At 38.8% G+C, this 10314-nt stretch overlaps 2 non-coding genes across 2 annotated transcripts; both read right to left on the minus strand.

The window, feature by feature from the left end:
- Positions 1–1420: 1420 nt before the first annotated feature.
- TRNAM-CAU (transfer RNA methionine (anticodon CAU)) lies at positions 1421–1494 on the minus strand. The gene has a single exon. It is a non-coding gene; the product is annotated as a tRNA-Met (tRNA).
- A 2638-nt stretch (positions 1495–4132) lies between these two features.
- TRNAT-GGU (transfer RNA threonine (anticodon GGU)) lies at positions 4133–4204 on the minus strand. The gene has a single exon. It is a non-coding gene; the product is annotated as a tRNA-Thr (tRNA).
- Positions 4205–10314: the final 6110 nt, after the last annotated feature.

Raw genomic sequence — 10314 nt, forward strand, 5'->3', positions numbered from 1 at the left:
AGACAAAAAAGAGCCTCCTTCTTTACCACTTTAGGGGATGGGGGTGAAGGGGGGTTTACATACAACCGGGGCAAAGTGGTTATTTGACAATGGGTTTTTATATAAAAAATAGGTTTTTATATAAAATTATATATAAAATTATAATTTTATTTGTATATAAAATTATAAGTAAGTGGGGACAATTTTAAATAGGTTTTTACATACATCAGAGAAGTAGAAGAAGGTAATTTTAAAATTGTCCCCACTTATATAATAGGAATTTTAAGGTAATTTTTACATATATAATAGGACAATTCTAAATATGTTTTTACATACATATAATTTTAAAATTGTCCCCACTTACTTACAATTTTAAAATTATAATTTTTACATATTTCACGAGAGACTAAGCCCTGCCGATAGCAGTAGAAGCGTTAGCCACAGAGTGACTTTTTAATTGACACCCACTAGTGGTCAGTTTCTACTTCCAAGTTGACTGGACCAGGTACCACATTTACCATAGGATATGCTTATCTGACGGGGTCCCTCGAGTCATCTCTGCCACTTGGAATTGCTTATGAGCTGTTCTTAGATGCTCTTCAAAGTACTCAAGCTTCAAACTCCTTGCTAACCGATAAAAGGAATCAAGCTTAAAGGACTATATGACTAGCTCTTCCACATCCTCGCCACCATTTATAAGGCTTTCAAGGAATATTGAGATATCTACAGAAAAGAGAAACAAACATTCTCAGTTGGTCCACTATTAGCGAGGCCTAAAGTCTTCACTTCATCAGTCTAGGAATAACACTAAAGTAGCACCCCTCACTACATTCTTGTTCACTGAACATAGATCTATAAAGAACAGTGCACTGATACACGATATGATCTATCGTCATGACCCATGAACTGAGCTTCTCACTAATCGAAATGGTCCTCTCAGCATGTTTCAAGGGAAGCAAGAGATCGTTTTCTCAGGATATTAGTCACCCAATCTTCCCAATAGTATTCCTTAACTCATGAATTGATACACTTGTTCATTCTCTTTCTATTTCCACTGGTTTCTTTTGTTCACTTGCAATGCGGCATTTGAATCCATTTTACTCCACTTCTCTCTCTTTTCTTCCTGATGAGGGTGATGTACTCCGGGTACCTGATCATCATGACTGGAATTCAAGAGGATTCCTTGAGTACTCGTTACTTCGAGGTCAAATGGTGCGATGGTATTCATCCAAAATAGGAAACTGGTAGCGACTTGCATTTGATGGACTCTTCCTTCCTGTAGGAATAGGGGAGAGTGGTAACGTGAGCCACCTTTCCTTTATACAGCAGTAATAGCACATGCAAGTTCCTAGGGTCTATATAGCTAGTCAAGGATCATAAAACAATTAGCAAATCATCAGTGGACTCCAAATAGCTATTTCATTGAATCGTACACGTGATTAGGCGGGGACAGGATTCGAACCTGCAGTCTTCAGGTCATGAGCCTGATGAGTTGACCAATTCCTCTACCCCGCTTTAGTCTAAACCTTTCATTAACATACAGAAAATAGAGTTCGATGCCAGGCGGATACTTGACATGTTCCCCTCGGGATACCTTCTTCTTACATAAGCATCTGTCTCTGAGGTTGACATAACAGATCTAGCTAATGATACAGGAACCGTTGGCCAGATGAAAGGAAGCAGGCAAGTCGATTGATCAAGGAGAAAACCTTGATCTTTCCTTTACCCCTAGATTTCGGATTATCCGGAAGGAGCACGAGGAGATTTGGCACATCAGCACGCATTCCTACTACTTGTTAAAACAAACTGCTATCATGGCGAAGCTCTACTAAGCTATATCAATAGGCTCCGCTCCTTTCCTGGACTGGACTGAAACTAATAGGCTGCTTCCTCGTCTGTACTTCAACTAGGAGGTTGTTGATATCACTCTAGATTCTCGAAAGGATATTGGATTGATTTCAAATCAAGGAAACTATTGAAATCGGGTAGCGGACCTATTATTCCTTATTCTTTTGTCCTCCTCGGCTCTAGTTGAACGATGCACACACCCCGCTTTAGCTACACATAATAAGGTGATCCGTGAGGTGGCTAGCTATTAGTTAGTGCGATGCGAAGTTCAGTAGCAGTCCAGAAACAAATATCGACTTCTACTCTCCAAAGCAGACCAGAAACTAGTATCGACTTATCCTCGGGGGGAAGAAGTCTTCATTGGGCCCATTGTCAAATAGCTCTGAGGCTATTTTGAGAAATTATATATAATTTTATTTGTCAAATAATTTTTTTCTATTCAACCTCATTAAATAGGTTTTTACATACATCAGCACGCTATTTTGGAGTTTTATCAACAATTTGCTTGTGTAGGTGGGGACCTGGTATTTTCGGAGTCCTTATGCGAGGAATTACAAAAGAATTTTTTTCAACAAAAATGTGAATTAGGAAGGATTGGTCGACGAAATATGAATCGGAGACTTAATCTTGATATATATTAGATCACCGTGGGAAACTTCCAAATGAGTAGTGGTTACCAGTCCATTATTCAAACAAACCCTTCGATGACTTATCGGCTGCCTTGCTTGAGGAAGAGTGTCACTAAAATGGAGACGAATCAGAATCACGTCCGATCTTGTTTCTTGATTGAGTAAAAAAGGGATATATGAAGTTCGTTCTCTTCCTCTGTGCATCTCCCTTATGGGTAAATCCCCATAATAAAGAGACAACTTTCGTGTAGTTTGTGATTTGATGTTACTGTTTAGATTTTCTCTCCGAGAAAGATTTCTTTTAATGGATCTCCTCTTGTTCCTCAATCTTCGGAGAATACGGCGTTGGATTAGAGAAAGTTCTCTGTTCCGAACATTTCCTGGAAGTAGACGACACGTTTTAAATCTTAATGTTGGCATGGCATATTTTGTTGAATCAGTCTTTTTCGCCACATCGCGTATAAAGGGAATCGAACCCAACTCTTCCATGAACCCCCCACGAATGGCCCTCCCTTAATTCAATGAACTATGAGAATTCCTTTTTTCGTTTTTTTTCTTTTCAGTTCTCATAAGTCCTTGATATACTAGCAGAAACTCAATACTTGACCGACTGCGTCACAGTGCTCAGGTAAAGTGGCAGTGGTTGAAAGCGAGCGGAAACGTCAGTGTTTTCTGTGCGTTACGATAGTAGTGGTGAAAGAAATTCCAATTCAAATATCTCAACGTAAAAGGAAAATTGTTTCACTTTGAAAGGAAAGCTAGCTATATGAGATCGAAATCACTCTATCTACGATATTCATTGCACCATGATTGAAGGACAATGAGGGGCAGGTTATATTCCCTTTCTTCTGATCGATTGAGGAATCGCTGATAATGACACCACGTCTGTAGCATCTACTGCTATTGCAAGGCCCCACTCGATCTATCTCCCGTTCAATTAACATTATATATAAAATTATAATTTTATATATAATTTTATATAAAAACCTATTTTTTTGTCTTTATCTATATCTTTTTTATTGTTTATTTATTTAAAATTATACATTTTTATTTAACGAACTTCATATATCCCTTTTTTATATAAAATCCTCCTTCTTTTATGCAAATTATTTACATCACCACATAAAAACCTATTTACAGTCCGTCCCCATTAACCACTCGGGCATCGACCCAGGAAGAATTTATTCTAGGGTTTTTGCTAATCTATGATTAACCTCCTTTCATAATACCCCTACCCCCAGGGGAAGTCGAATCCCCGCTGCCTCCTTGAAAGAGAGATGTCCTGAACCACTAGACGATAGGGGCATCACTAGACGATAGGGCCATATACAACCGCTCGTGATTATGCTATAATCATAGTATGAGCATTTTTTGGAATTGTCAATATACTCGAAAAGTATAAATAGATCCAAAGCAAAGAGTTTTTCCAACTTTTCTGTTATGTTTTCATCTAGGATTTTTTTAGTTGATCGTTATAGATTAATTCTCCGTGCTTCATTTAGTGTTCAGACCAAAAATACATCCATCCCGCACTAAGTCATAAAATTCTCTAAAAATATAGAGAAAGTTTCAAAAACAAAGAAAAAAACTGAATCAATTTAGTAGAAAAGTACTCTATCAGATTCGAACCAACGACTTACGTCTTAGCACGAGATTACTCTACCACTAATTTAAAAAGCCCTTTATCGGATTTGAACCGATGACTTATGCCTTACCATGGCATTACTCTACCACTGAGTTAAAAGGGCTTTTTATTTAATTCAAAAATTATCCACTTGGATTTCCCATTATGGGTCTACTGCATAATGTACATATTATATACCCTGTCAACGGATAGGGAGAGAACAAAAGCTGGATAAATACCAATTCCTATTACTGGTAAAAAGATACAGATTAAAATAAAGAGTTCTCGTGGTCCAAAATCCACAAAATTTGTGTTTGGAACATTAAATAGCTTGTATCCATAGACCATCTGGTGTAACATAGATAATAAATAAATAGGAGTTAATATCATTCCAAATGCCATTACAAAAGTAATTAGTGTTTTTGGCATTAACAGAAATTTTGGACTAGTAATTAGTCCAAAAAATACTACTAATTCTGCGACAAAACCACTCATTCCTGGTAAGGCAAGAGAAGCCATTGAAAAGCTACTAAACATGGTAAAATTTTTAGGCATTGGGATAGATATTCCCCCCAGTTCTTCGAGATAAACAAGACGCATTCTATCAGAAGCGGTTCCTACCAAGAAAAAAAGTGTAGCACCAATAAATCCATGGGATAATATTTGTAAAATAGCTCCATTGAGTCCAATGTTGGTTATGGAACCAATTCCTATAATTATGAAACCCATGTGAGATACAGAGGAATAAGCTAAAATAATTCAACAAGCTGTAGAAAAAAATTCCTGGAGGACCTTATGAGAATTTAGAAGTCCGACGCTTTAAGAAAGAAAAGAATTCTGAATGGAAAGATTTTGAGTATAAATTTCTTGGTAAAAAACCTTCGCCCAATTTTGAATTGTCAAGACAAGAGCTTTATGTAAGAGTAGAAGCCCCAAAAGGTGAATTAGGGATTTATCTAGTAGGAGATGATAGCCTTTTCCCCTGGAGATGGAAAATCCGTCCACCCGGGTTTATTAATTTGCAATTTCTTCCTCAGCTAGTTAAAAAAATGAAATTGGCTGATATCATGACGATATTAGGTAGTATAGATATCATTATGGGGGAAGTTGATCGGTTAACCCTCTTATACCGAGGGTAAAGACCCTAGTATAGAAAATATCTATATAACCGCGATTATATGACCAACTGTATATATTTTTTTACTTGATCTAAAAATTCTTTTTTAGGATTTCCTTTGTAAAAAGAGTTTATTAAATCCAAATTCTATAAAAAAGAATAAGCGGATCCATAGAAGATATATGCTATGAATAAACCAAAGTGTGGGCCAATCCACTTTGACTCGTTTTTATAGTTTACATACCTTTGTACTGCCTCTGCTTACTGCCGTATTTATGTTAATGCACTTTCCAATGATACATAAGCAAGGTATTTCGGGTCCTTTATAGGGAAGGCATATCATAGAGAATTATAATTATCATATATCATATCGGGTAGGTTTTGGTATTTCCTTTTATGGCATCATATTAATAGTTTGTATTGCTATGCTTTGAATTTATGCGAAATACATGATTTTACTTGTTGTTCTGAGGACCCTAGAAAACACCTTCGCTTCCAATGCGATTTTAAGTATAATGGAATCTTATCTTCTTATGCCAAGGGTGTTTATAATTACTTTGATATTGAACAAATTGAAGAATTTGTTGCTTTTAAGGGTGCTTATGAAATTGCTTATTTGATTGAAAAGTATGATGCTACTCCTTACAAATCTGAAAATTTTGCCATAATTAAATATTGCTATGAAAACTATGCTTCTAATGCTTATGTTAAGCCATATATTGAGGACTCCTCCGCTGTCCAAGAGGAGACTAATATTTTGCAGGAAACTATGGAAGAAGAAATTGCTGAAACTGTGAGCTCATTAGATTATATGACGAGGAGAGCGAAGAACAAAAGGAGGAAGAGCGGATTAGCTACCCGTGCCCACCTTCTAATGAGAGTAACACTTCAACTCATACATTGTTTAATTCCCCTTCGTGCTTACCGAAGGATGATTGCTATGATAATTGCTACGATCCCTTTGATTCGTTTGAAATATCCCTTTCTAATGAAATTGATGCTTGCTATGCTTGTTGCCATGATGCCAATATGAGTTATTCTTATGGAGATGAACTTGCTATAGTTCCTTATGTTAAGAATGAAATTGTTGCTATTGCACCTACGCATGATAGTCCTATTATCTTTTTGAATTCTCCCAACTACACTATATCGGAGAAGTTTGCTCTTATTAAGGATTATATTGATGGGTTGCGTTATACTATTGCACATGATGATTTTGATAAATATAATATGCATGTGCTTGCTGCTCCTACTTGCAATTATTATGAGAGAGGAACTACATCTCTGCCTCTCTATGTTTCCAATACGATAAAATTGCAAGGAACTGTTTATACTATGCATTGGCCTTTACTTTGTGTGCATTAATTGTTCTTTTATGACATGCCAATGCATAGGAAGAGAGTTAGACTTCGTCATTACATGATATATGTTGCTTTGTGATCACTACTAAATTACAAATCATTGGTAATTAAAATTGACTTACCTTGGGATCCCGGTGGATCCATTACTTGAGCACTATATGCCTAGCTTAATGGCTTTAAAGAAAGCGCTGCCAGGGAGACAACCCGCAAGTTTTAGAGAGTCATTTTTCTATTGAGTGCTTTTAAATAGTTTAAAAACAAAAAACAAATAAAGAGGGGAACCTAAAACTTTTTCAAAAAGAAAAGTGAAAGTGAGAAAGACGAGCATTGTTAAAATGGGAGCTAGCCTTGAACTTTGTTCATGCCCATGGAAACTTTGTGAACCTTGATTACAGAAACTTTTCAACAAAAATAATTATCCCCTTGTATGAATCCATTGTATTATAAAAATAATGTGCCAAGATTTGCCTTTAGGATGATTAGATTGCTTGTTTGGCATGTGCGATGTAAAAACAGAAACTTTGGCTGTAGTGCGTGATTTTACGTTTTTTACTGGAAAGTCAAACGCTTCTGAATTTTTTGCACAGTACTTCTACACAAATTGTTTATTTTGTCCTAATTTTTCAGATTTTTTGGAGTTACACAAGTATGGTAGATTTTTAGATTGCTACAGACTGTACTGTTTTTCACAGATTCTGTTTTTGATGCATTGTTTTGCTCGTTTTGATGAAACTATCTATTGCATCGGTGGTATAAGCCATAGAAAAGTTATATTACAGTAGATACAATGAAAAAATAAAATATGAATGAGTTTGCAACAGTACTTAAAGTGGTGATTTGTTTTATTATACTAACGGATCTCACGAGGTTTTTGTTAAGTTTTGTGTGATTGAAGTTTTCAAGTTTTGGGTGAGATCACGATGGATGAAGGAATAAGGAGTGGCAAGAGCCTAAGCTTGGGGATGCCTGAGGCACCCCAATGTGACATTCAAGGACTCCCAAGCAACTAAGCTTGGGGATGCCCCGGAAGGCATCCCCTCTTTCTTCTAACGATCATCGGTAATTTTACTTGGAGCTATATTTTTATTCGTCGCATGATATGCGTAAATCTTGGAGCGTCGTGTGCTTTTTATTTTTCTTTTAATAATGCACCATGCTGATATGAGATAGTCCTTGGTTTATTTATAGAATGCTTCATGCACTTCACTTATATCTTTTGAGTATGGCTTTATAGAATGTTTCATGTGCTTCACTTATATCATTTGAAGTTTGGATTGCCTGTTTCTCTTCACATAGAAAACTGCCATTTGTAGAATGCTCTTTTGCTTCACTTATATTTGTTAGAGCGTGGGCACATCTTTTGTAGAAAGAATTAAACTCTCTTGCTTCACTTATATCTATTTAGAGAGTTGACAGGAATTGGTCATTCACATGGTTAGTCATAAAATCCTACATAAACTTGTAAGATCACTGAATATGATATGTTTGATTCCTTGCAATAGTTTTGCGATATAAAGATGGTGATATTAGAGTCATGCTAGTGGGTAATTGTGGGTTGTAGAAAAATACTTGTGTTGAAGTTTGAGATTCCCGTAGCATGCATGTATGGTGAACCGTTATGTGGTGAAGATGGAGCATAGCCAGACTATATGATTTTGTAGGGATAACTTTCTTTGGCCATGTTATTTTGAAAAGACATGATTGCTTTATTAGTATGCTTGAAGTTTATTGTTTCTTATGTCAAATGATAGACTATAGCTTTGAATCACTCGTGTCTTAATATTCATGCCATGATTAGATTACATGATCAAGATTATGCTAGGTAGCATTCCACATCAAAAATTATCTTTTTTATCATTTACCTACACGAGGACGAGCGGGAATTAAGCTTGGGGATGCTGATACGTCTCCGTCGTATCTATAATTTTTGATTGTTCCATGCCAATATTCTACAACTTTCATATACTTTTGGCAACTTTTTATACTATTTTTGGGACTAATTAACATATTGATCCAGTGCCCAGTGCCAGTTCCTGTTTTTTGCATGTTTTTTGTTTTGCAGAAAATCCATATCAAACAGAGTCCAAATGGGATAAAAACTTACGAATATTTTTTGGAATATATGTGATTTTGGGAAAAAGAATCAACACGAGACGATGCCCGAGGGGCCCACAAGGATGGAGCACGCGCCCTACCCAAGGGGTAGGGCGCGCCCCTAGTGTCGGTGTCAAAACCGGCGGATCTCGGGTAGGGCGTCCCGAACTGTGCATCTAGGATCGATGGTAACAGGAGACGGGGGACACGATGTTTACCTAGGTTCGGGCCCTCTCTATGGAGGTAATACCCTACTTCCTGCTTGATTGATCTTGATGAATATGAGTGTTACAAGAGTTGATATACCACGAGATCGTAATGGCTAAACCCTAGAAGTCTAGCCTGTATGACTATATTAATGTGTATCCTTTCCGGACTAACCCCTCCGGTTTATATAGACACTGGGGGGATCTAGGGTTTACATAGAGTCGGTTACATAAGAAGGAATCTTCATAATCGGTCGCCAAGCTTGCCTTCCACGCCAAGTAGAGTCCAATCCGGACACGGGTACAGTCTTCGGCCTTCATGTCTTCACGGCCCATTAGTCCGGCCCATGGTTAATAGGCCAGACGTCCGAGGACCCCTTAGTCCAGGACTCCCTCAGTAGCCCCTGAACCTGGCTTCAATGACGAGGAGTCCGGCATGCAGATTGTCTTCGGCATTGCAAGGCGGGTTCCCCTTTCCGAACTCCAAGATAGTCTTCGGACGCATCGATAGTATCCGGACCTGCCACATACACACCATACATGACCGCAGAGAGAATATTTTTTTTACACGAGTTCTATCTGCTGACAGCTTTTTTTAATAACACGGCATCATGTCTGTTCGGTCATAATTTTGAACCATTTCTCGTCCGCTGCTCCACGTTTTGAGACGCGGTTGCCATTGGCACGTCTTGTCAAAGCAGAGATCGTGTCCCCTTATCGCGGGATTCTCATCAATGCGGGCATGGGTAATCCAACCATGCCGTTTATACGGCCCTTGGGAATAGGCGAGTTTTCAGGGCGAGTGAGGAGGCTTTTAATATTCGCTGCCTTTATAAGGGGATAAGGACTCCCTCTTCCTCTCTCACGCCTTCTCTCTGTCTCCGTCTTTCCAATCTCGAGCTCTAGCGCCAAAGTACTCATCTCCTTTCCACTCTAGCAATCATGTCCGGATCCAGAGGCCAGGGCAAGTGGATGGTCTCCTCCGTCAGGGAGGAGGATATTACTGAGCTTCGGGCGGCCGGGTATTTGGCGAAGGAGATCGACCACCGTCTGCCGGCCGAGGGACAAGTCGTCCCCACGCCGAAGCCTACGGAGAGGGTAGTATTCATCCCCCATTTCTTCCGCGGGCTAGGGTTTCCACTCCACCCTTTCGTCCGCGGGCTGATGTATTATTACGGAATAGATTTCCATGATCTGTCCCCGAATTCCTTCCTCAACATCTCGGCGTTTATCGTCGTGTGTGAGGCCTTCCTCTGCATCCAACCCCACTTCGGGCTGTGGCTCAAAGTCTTCAACGTGAAACCGAAGGTGGTGGACAGCCAGCACGCGGAGTGCGGGGGAGCCATGGCGAGCAAGCTATCCAACGTCTCCTGGCCCAAAGGCACATTTGTGGAGACAGTAAAGGAGTGGCAGAAGCAGTGGTTCTACATCACAGAACCTCGCGGCACCACCTGGG

Source organism: Triticum aestivum, chromosome 1D (assembly GCF_018294505.1).
Source record: "Triticum aestivum cultivar Chinese Spring chromosome 1D, IWGSC CS RefSeq v2.1, whole genome shotgun sequence".
Lineage (NCBI taxonomy): Eukaryota > Viridiplantae > Streptophyta > Magnoliopsida > Poales > Poaceae > Triticum > Triticum aestivum.